Raw genomic sequence first — 10000 nt, forward strand, 5'->3', positions numbered from 1 at the left:
AGAGCCAGCCCCACACACACAAATACTATTCTGTCTATCCAACTACACTGGCAGTCATTTACAATAGGCCAACCTGGTCTATCCTAACCCAGCCCAGAGCCAGCCCCACACACACAAATACTATTCTGTCTATCCAACTACACTGGCAGTCATTTACAATAGGCCAACCTGGTCTATCCTAACCCAGCCCAGAGCCAGCCCCACACACACAAATACTATTCTGTCTATCCAACTACACTGGCAGTCATTTACAATAGGCCAACCTGGTCTATCCTAAACCAGCCCAGAGCCAGCCCCACACACACAAATACTATTCTGTCTATCCAACTACACTGGCAGTCATTTACAATAGGCCAACCTGGTCTATCCTAACCCAGCCCAGAGCCAGCCCCACACACACAAATACTATTCTGTCTATCCAACTACACTGGCAGTCATTTACAATAGGCCAACCTGGTCTATCCTAACCCAGCCCAGAGCCAGCCCCACACACACAAATACTATTCTGTCTATCCAACTACACTGGCAGTCATTTACAATAGGCCAACCTGGTCTATCCTAACCCAGCCCAGAGCCAGCCCCACACACACAAATACTATTCTGTCTATCCAACTACACTGGCAGTCATTTACAATAGGCCAACCTGGTCTATCCTAACCCAGCCCAGAGCCAGCCCCACACACACAAATACTATTCTGTCTATCCAACTACACTGGCAGTCATTTACAATAGGCCAACCTGGTCTATCCTAATAGGCCAGCCCAGAGCCAGCCCCACACACACAAATACTATTCTGTCTATCCAACTACACTGGCAGTCATTTACAATAGGCCAACCTGGTCTATCCTAAACCAGCCCAGAGCCAGCCCCACACACACAAATACTATTCTGTCTATCCAACTACACTGGCAGTCATTTACAATAGGCCAACCTGGTCTATCCTAACCCAGCCCAGAGCCAGCCCCACACACACAAATACTATTCTGTCTATCCAACTACACTGGCAGTCATTTACAATAGGCCAACCTGGTCTATCCTAACCCAGCCCAGAGCCAGCCCCACACACACAAATACTATTCTGTCTATCCAACTACACTGGCAGTCATTTACAATAGGCCAACCTGGTCTATCCTAACCCAGCCCAGAGCCAGCCCCACACACACAAATACTATTCTGTCTATCCAACTACACTGGCAGTCATTTCTACAAGCCCAGGCCAACCTGGTCTATCCTAATTCTGTCTATCCCACTGGCAGTCAGAGCCAGCCCCACACACACAAATACTATTCTGTCTATCCAACTACACTGGCAGTCATTTACAATAGGCCAACCTGGTCTATCCTAACCCAGCCCAGAGCCAGCCCCACACACACAAATACTATTCTGTCTATCCAACTACACTGGCAGTCATTTACAATAGGCCAACCTGGTCTATCCTAACCCAGCCCAGAGCCAGCCCCACACACACAAATACTATTCTGTCTATCCAACTACACTGGCAGTCATTTACAATAGGCCAACCTGGTCTATCCTAACCCAGCCCAGAGCCAGCCCCACACACACAAATACTATTCTGTCTATCCAACTACACTGGCAGTCATTTACAATAGGCCAACCTGGTCTATCCTAACCCAGCCCAGAGCCAGCCCCACACACACAAATACTATTCTGTCTATCCAACTACACTGGCAGTCATTTACAATAGGCCAACCTGGTCTATCCTAACCCAGCCCAGAGCCAGCCCCACACACACAAATACTATTCTGTCTATCCAACTACACTGGCAGTCATTTACAATAGGCCAACCTGGTCTATCCTAACCCAGCCCAGAGCCAGCCCCACACACACAAATACTATTCTGTCTATCCAACTACACTGGCAGTCATTTACAATAGGCCAACCTGGTCTATCCTAACCCAGCCCAGAGCCAGCCCCACACACACAAATACTATTCTGTCTATCCAACTACACTGGCAGTCATTTACAATAGGCCAACCTGGTCTATCCTAAACCAGCCCAGAGCCAGCCCCACACACACAAATACTATTCTGTCTATCCAACTACACTGGCAGTCATTTACAATAGGCCAACCTGGTCTATCCTAACCCAGCCCAGAGCCAGCCCCACACACACAAATACTATTCTGTCTATCCAACTACACTGGCAGTCATTTACAATAGGCCAACCTGGTCTATCCTAACCCAGCCCAGAGCCAGCCCCACACACACAAATACTATTCTGTCTATCCAACTACACTGGCAGTCATTTACAATAGGCCAACCTGGTCTATCCTAACCCAGCCCAGAGCCAGCCCCACACACACAAATACTATTCTGTCTATCCAACTACACTGGCAGTCATTTACAATAGGCCAACCTGGTCTATCCTAACCCAGCCCAGAGCCAGCCCCACACACACAAATACTATTCTGTCTATCCAACTACACTGGCAGTCATTTACAATAGGCCAACCTGGTCTATCCTAACCCAGCCCAGAGCCAGCCCCACACACACAAATACTATTCTGTCTATCCAACTACACTGGCAGTCATTTACAATAGGCCAACCTGGTCTATCCTAACCCAGCCCAGAGCCAGCCCCACACACACAAATACTATTCTGTCTATCCAACTACACTGGCAGTCATTTACAATAGGCCAACCTGGTCTATCCTAACCCAGCCCAGAGCCAGCCCCACACACACAAATACTATTCTGTCTATCCAACTACACTGGCAGTCATTTACAATAGGCCAACCTGGTCTATCCTAACCCAGCCCAGAGCCAGCCCCACACACACAAATACTATTCTGTCTATCCAACTACACTGGCAGTCATTTACAATAGGCCAACCTGGTCTATCCTAACCCAGCCCAGAGCCAGCCCCACACACACAAATACTATTCTGTCTATCCAACTACACTGGCAGTCATTTACAATAGGCCAACCTGGTCTATCCTAACCCAGCCCAGAGCCAGCCCCACACACACAAATACTATTCTGTCTATCCAACTACACTGGCAGTCATTTACAATAGGCCAACCTGGTCTATCCTAACCCAGCCCAGAGCCAGCCCCACACACACAAATACTATTCTGTCTATCCAACTACACTGGCAGTCATTTACAATAGGCCAACCTGGTCTATCCTAACCCAGCCCAGAGCCAGCCCCACACACACAAATACTATTCTGTCTATCCAACTACACTGGCAGTCATTTACAATAGGCCAACCTGGTCTATCCTAACCCAGCCCAGAGCCAGCCCCACACACACAAATACTATTCTGTCTATCCAACTACACTGGCAGTCATTTACAATAGGCCAACCTGGTCTATCCTAACCCAGCCCAGAGCCAGCCCCACACACACAAATACTATTCTGTCTATCCAACTACACTGGCAGTCATTTACAATAGGCCAACCTGGTCTATCCTAACCCAGCCCAGAGCCAGCCCCACACACACAAATACTATTCTGTCTATCCAACTACACTGGCAGTCATTTACAATAGGCCAACCTGGTCTATCCTAACCCAGCCCAGAGCCAGCCCCACACACACAAATACTATTCTGTCTATCCAACTACACTGGCAGTCATTTACAATAGGCCAACCTGGTCTATCCTAACCCAGCCCAGAGCCAGCCCCACACACACAAATACTATTCTGTCTATCCAACTACACTGGCAGTCATTTACAATAGGCCAACCTGGTCTATCCTAACCCAGCCCAGAGCCAGCCCCCACACACAAATACTATTCTGTCTATCCAACTACACTGGCAGTCATTTACAATAGGCCAACCTGGTCTATCCTAACCCAGCCCAGAGCCAGCCCCACACACACAAATACTATTCTGTCTATCCAACTACACTGGCAGTCATTTACAATAGGCCAACCTGGTCTATCCTAACCCAGCCCAGAGCCAGCCCCACACACACAAATACTATTCTGTCTATCCAACTACACTGGCAGTCATTTACAATAGGCCAACCTGGTCTATCCTAACCCAGCCCAGAGCCAGCCCCACACACACAAATACTATTCTGTCTATCCAACTACACTGGCAGTCATTTACAATAGGCCAACCTGGTCTATCCTAACCCAGCCCAGAGCCAGCCCCACACACACAAATACTATTCTGTCTATCCAACTACACTGGCAGTCATTTACAATAGGCCAACCTGGTCTATCCTAACCCAGCCCAGAGCCAGCCCCACACACACAAATACTATTCTGTCTATCCAACTACACTGGCAGTCATTTACAATAGGCCAACCTGGTCTATCCTAACCCAGCCCAGAGCCAGCCCCACACACACAAATACTATTCTGTCTATCCAACTACACTGGCAGTCATTTACAATAGGCCAACCTGGTCTATCCTAAACCAGAGCCAGCCCCACACACACAAATACTATTCTGTCTATCCAACTACACTGGCAGTCATTTACAATAGGCCAACCTGGTCTATCCTAACCCAGCCCAGAGCCAGCCCCACACACACAAATACTATTCTGTCTATCCAACTACACTGGCAGTCATTTACAATAGGCCAACCTGGTCTATCCTAACCCAGCCCAGAGCCAGCCCCACACACACAAATACTATTCTGTCTATCCAACTACACTGGCAGTCATTTACAATAGGCCAACCTGGTCTATCCTAACCCAGCCCAGAGCCAGCCCCACACACACAAATACTATTCTGTCTATCCAACTACACTGGCAGTCATTTACAATAGGCCAACCTGGTCTATCCTAACCCAGCCCAGAGCCAGCCCCACACACACAAATACTATTCTGTCTATCCAACTACACTGGCAGTCATTTACAATAGGCCAACCTGGTCTATCCTAACCCAGCCCAGAGCCAGCCCCACACACACAAATACTATTCTGTCTATCCAACTACACTGGCAGTCATTTACAATAGGCCAACCTGGTCTATCCTAACCCAGCCCAGAGCCAGCCCCACACACACAAATACTATTCTGTCTATCCAACTACACTGGCAGTCATTTACAATAGGCCAACCTGGTCTATCCTAACCCAGCCCAGAGCCAGCCCCACACACACAAATACTATTCTGTCTATCCAACTACACTGGCAGTCATTTACAATAGGCCAACCTGGTCTATCCTAACCCAGCCCAGAGCCAGCCCCACACACACAAATACTATTCTGTCTATCCAACTACACTGGCAGTCATTTACAATAGGCCAACCTGGTCTATCCTAACCCAGCCCAGAGCCAGCCCCACACACACAAATACTATTCTGTCTATCCAACTACACTGGCAGTCATTTACAATAGGCCAACCTGGTCTATCCTAACCCAGCCCAGAGCCAGCCCCACACACACAAATACTATTCTGTCTATCCAACTACACTGGCAGTCATTTACAATAGGCCAACCTGGTCTATCCTAACCCAGCCCAGAGCCAGCCCCACACACACAAATACTATTCTGTCTATCCAACTACACTGGCAGTCATTTACAATAGGCCAACCTGGTCTATCCTAACCCAGCCCAGAGCCAGCCCCACACACACAAATACTATTCTGTCTATCCAACTACACTGGCAGTCATTTACAATAGGCCAACCTGGTCTATCCTAAACCAGCCCAGAGCCAGCCCCACACACACAAATACTATTCTGTCTATCCAACTACACTGGCAGTCATTTACAATAGGCCAACCTGGTCTATCCTAAACCAGCCCAGAGCCAGCCCCACACACACAAATACTATTCTGTCTATCCAACTACACTGGCAGTCATTTACAATAGGCCAACCTGGTCTATCCTAACCCAGCCCAGAGCCAGCCCCACACACACAAATACTATTCTGTCTATCCAACTACACTGGCAGTCATTTACAATAGGCCAACCTGGTCTATCCTAACCCAGCCCAGAGCCAGCCCCACACACACAAATACTATTCTGTCTATCCAACTACACTGGCAGTCATTTACAATAGGCCAACCTGGTCTATCCTAACCCAGCCCAGAGCCAGCCCCACACACACAAATACTATTCTGTCTATCCAACTACACTGGCAGTCATTTACAATAGGCCAACCTGGTCTATCCTAAACCAGAGCCAGCCCCACACACACAAATACTATTCTGTCTATCCAACTACACTGGCAGTCATTTACAATAGACCAACCCGGTCTATCCTAACCCAGCCCAGAGCCAGCCCCACACACACAAATACTATTCTGTTTATCCAACTACACTGGCAGTCATTTACAATAGGCCAACCTGGTCTATCCTAACCCAGCCCAGAGCCAGCCCCACACACACAAATACTATTCTGTCTATCCAACTACACTGGCAGTCATTTACAATAGGCCAACCTGGTATATCCTAACCCAGCCCAGAGCCAGCCCCACACACACAAATACTATTCTGTTTATCCAACTACACTGGCAGTCATTTACGATAGGCCAACCTGGTCTATCCTAAACCAGCCCAGAGCCAGCCCCACACACACAAATACTATTCTGTCTATCCAACTACACTGGCAGTCATTTACAATAGGCCAACCCGGTCTATCCTAACCCAGCCCAGAGCCAGCCCCACACACACAAATACTATTCTGTCTATCCAACTACACTGGCAGTCATTTACAATAGGCCAACCTGGTCTATCCTAACCCAGCCCAGAGCCAGCCCCACACACACAAATACTATTCTGTCTATCCAACTACACTGGCAGTCATTTACAATAGGCCAACCCGGTCTATCCTAAACCAGCCCAGAGCCAGCCCCACACACACAAATACTATTCTGTCTATCCAACTACACTGGCAGTCATTTACAGTAGGCCAACCTGGTCTATCCTAAACCAGAGCCAGCCCCACACACACAGATACTATTCTGTTTATCCAACTACACTGGCAGTCATTTACAATAGGACAACCTGGTCTATCCTAAACCAGCCCAGAGCCAGCCCCACACACACAAATACTGTTCTGTCTATCCAACTACACTGGCAGTCATTTACAATAGGCCAACCTGGTCTATCCTAACCCAGCCCAGAGCCAGCCCCACACACACAAATACTATTCTGTCTATCCAACTACACTGGCAGTCATTTACAATAGGCCAACCTGGTCTATCCTAACCCAGCCCAGAGCCAGCCCCACACACACAAATACTATTCTGTCTATCCAACTACACTGGCAGTCATTTACAATAGGCTAACCTGGTCTATCCTAACCCAGAGCCAGCCCCACACACACAAATACTATTCTGTCTATCCAACTACACTGGCAGTCATTTACAATAGGCCAACCTGGTCTATCCTAACCCAGCCCAGAGCCAGCCCCACACACACAAATACTATTCTGTCTATCCAACTACACTGGCAGTCATTTACAATAGGCCAACCTGGTCTATCCTAACCCAGCCCAGAGCCAGCCCCACACACACAAATACTATTCTGTCTATCCAACTACACTGGCAGTCATTTACAATAGGCCAACCTGGTCTATCCTAAACCAGAGCCAGCCCCACACACACAAATACTATTCTGTCTATCCAACTACACTGGCAGTCATTTACAATAGGCCAACCCGGTCTATCCTAACCCAGCCCAGAGCCAGCCCCACACACACAAATACTATTCTGTCTATCCAACTACACTGGCAGTCATTTACAATAGGCCAACCTGGTCTATCCTAAACCAGAGCCAGCCCCACACACACAAATACTATTCTGTCTATCCAACTACACTGGCAGTCATTTACAATAGGCCAACCTGGTCTATCCTAAACCAGAGCCAGCCCCACACACACAAATACTATTCTGTCTATCCAACTACACTGGCAGTCATTTACAATAGGCCAACCTGGTCTATCCTAACCCAGCCCAGAGCCAGCCCCACACACACAAATACTATCCTGTCTATCCAACTACACTGGCAGTCATTTATAATAGGCCAACCTGGTCTATCCTAACCCATCCCAGAGCCAGCCCCACACACACAAATACTATTCTGTCTATCCAACTACACTGGCAGTCATTTACAATAGGCCAACCTGGTCTATCCTAAACCAGCCCAGAGCCAGCCCCACACACACAAATACTATTCTGTCTATCCAACTACACTGGCAGTCATTTACAATAGGCCAACCTGGTCTATCCTAACCCAGCCCAGAGCCAGCCCCACACACACAAATACTATTCTGTCTATCCAACTACACTGGCAGTCATTTACAATAGGCCAACCTGGTCTATCCTAACCCAGCCCAGAGCCAGCCCCACACACACAAATACTATTCTGTATATCCAACTACACTGGCAGTCATTTACAATAGGCCAACCTGGTCTATCCTAACCCAGCCCAGAGCCAGCCCCACACACACAAATACTATTCTGTTTATCCAACTACACTGGCAGTCATTTACAATAGGCCAACCTGGTCTATCCTAAACCAGCCCAGAACCAGCCCCACACACACAAATACTATTCTGTCTATCCAACTACACTGGCAGTCATTTACAATAGGCCAACCCGGTCTATCCTAAACCAGCCCAGAGCCAGCCCCACACACACAAATACTATTCTGTCTATCCAACTACACTGGCAGTCATTTACAGTAGGCCAACCTGGTCTATCCTAAACCAGAGCCAGCCCCACACACACAAATACTATTCTGTCTATCCAACTACACTGGCAGTCATTTACAATAGGCCAACCTGGTCTATCCTAAACCAGCCCAGAGCCAGCCCCACACACACAAATACTATTCTGTCTATCCAACTACACTGGCAGTCATTTACAATAGGCCAACCTGGTCTATCTTAACCCAGCCCAGAGCCAGCCCCACACACACAAATACTATTCTGTCTATCCAACTACACTGGCAGTCATTTACAATAGGCCAACCTGGTCTATCCTAACCCAGCCCAGAGCCAGCCCCACACACACAAATACTATTCTGTCTATCCAACTACACTGGCAGTCATTTACAATAGGCCAACCTGGTCTATCCTAACCCAGCCCAGAGCCAGCCCCACACACACAAATACTATTCTGTCTATCCAACTACACTGGCAGTCATTTACAATAGGCCAACCTGGTCTATCCTAACCCAGCCCAGAGCCAGCCCCACACACACAAATACTATTCTGTTTATCCAACTACACTGGCAGTCATTTACAATAGGCCAACCTGGTCTATCCTAAACCAGCCCAGAGCCAGCCCCACACACACAAATACTATTCTGTCTATCCAACTACACTGGCAGTCATTTACAATAGGCCAACCTGGTCTATCCTAACCCAGCCCAGAGCCAGCCCCACACACACAAATACTATTCTGTCTATCCAACTACACTGGCAGTCATTTGATTGCCTTTACTGCTTCATCGGTTATGGGGTGTGCTTCAGAGCATCAATCACAAACAAATAGACTCAGCCCATTGGAAGACACTTTAACAGATCAGCACTGACCGGAAAAAAGCTGATTGGTGGCACTACTGCAGACTCACGTTCCTGTTCATTCGAGTAGAAAAGGGGCTGAAGTAACTGAATTGTGTGAAAGAAGCATGTGTGTGCGTGTGCGTACGCGAGCGCACGTGTGTGTGTGTGTGTGTGTGTGTGTGTGTGTGTGTGTGTGTGTGTGTGTGTGTGTGTGTGTGTGTGTGTGTGTGTGTGTGTGTGTGTGTGTGTGTGTGTGTGTGTGTGTGTGTGTGTGTGTGTGTGTGTGTGTGTGTGTGTGCTACACCAGGGCTACATCCCAAATGGCACCCTCTTCCCAATATGGTGCCAGACTTTTGGTCCGAAGTAGTACACTATAAATGGCAATAGGGTTCCATTTGGGACGTGGCCCTGGTTCAATCTAATTCCAGTGGTAGCCATGGTTCAATCTAATTCCAGTGGTAGTCCTGGTTCAATCTAATTCCAGTGGTAGCCCTGGTTCAATCTAATTCCAGTGGTAGCCATGGTTCAATCTAATTCCAGTGGTAGTCCTGGTTCAATCTAATTCCAGTGGTAG

This window comes from Oncorhynchus keta, unplaced genomic scaffold, assembly GCF_023373465.1.
Source record: "Oncorhynchus keta strain PuntledgeMale-10-30-2019 unplaced genomic scaffold, Oket_V2 Un_contig_24509_pilon_pilon, whole genome shotgun sequence".
NCBI lineage: Eukaryota > Metazoa > Chordata > Actinopteri > Salmoniformes > Salmonidae > Oncorhynchus > Oncorhynchus keta.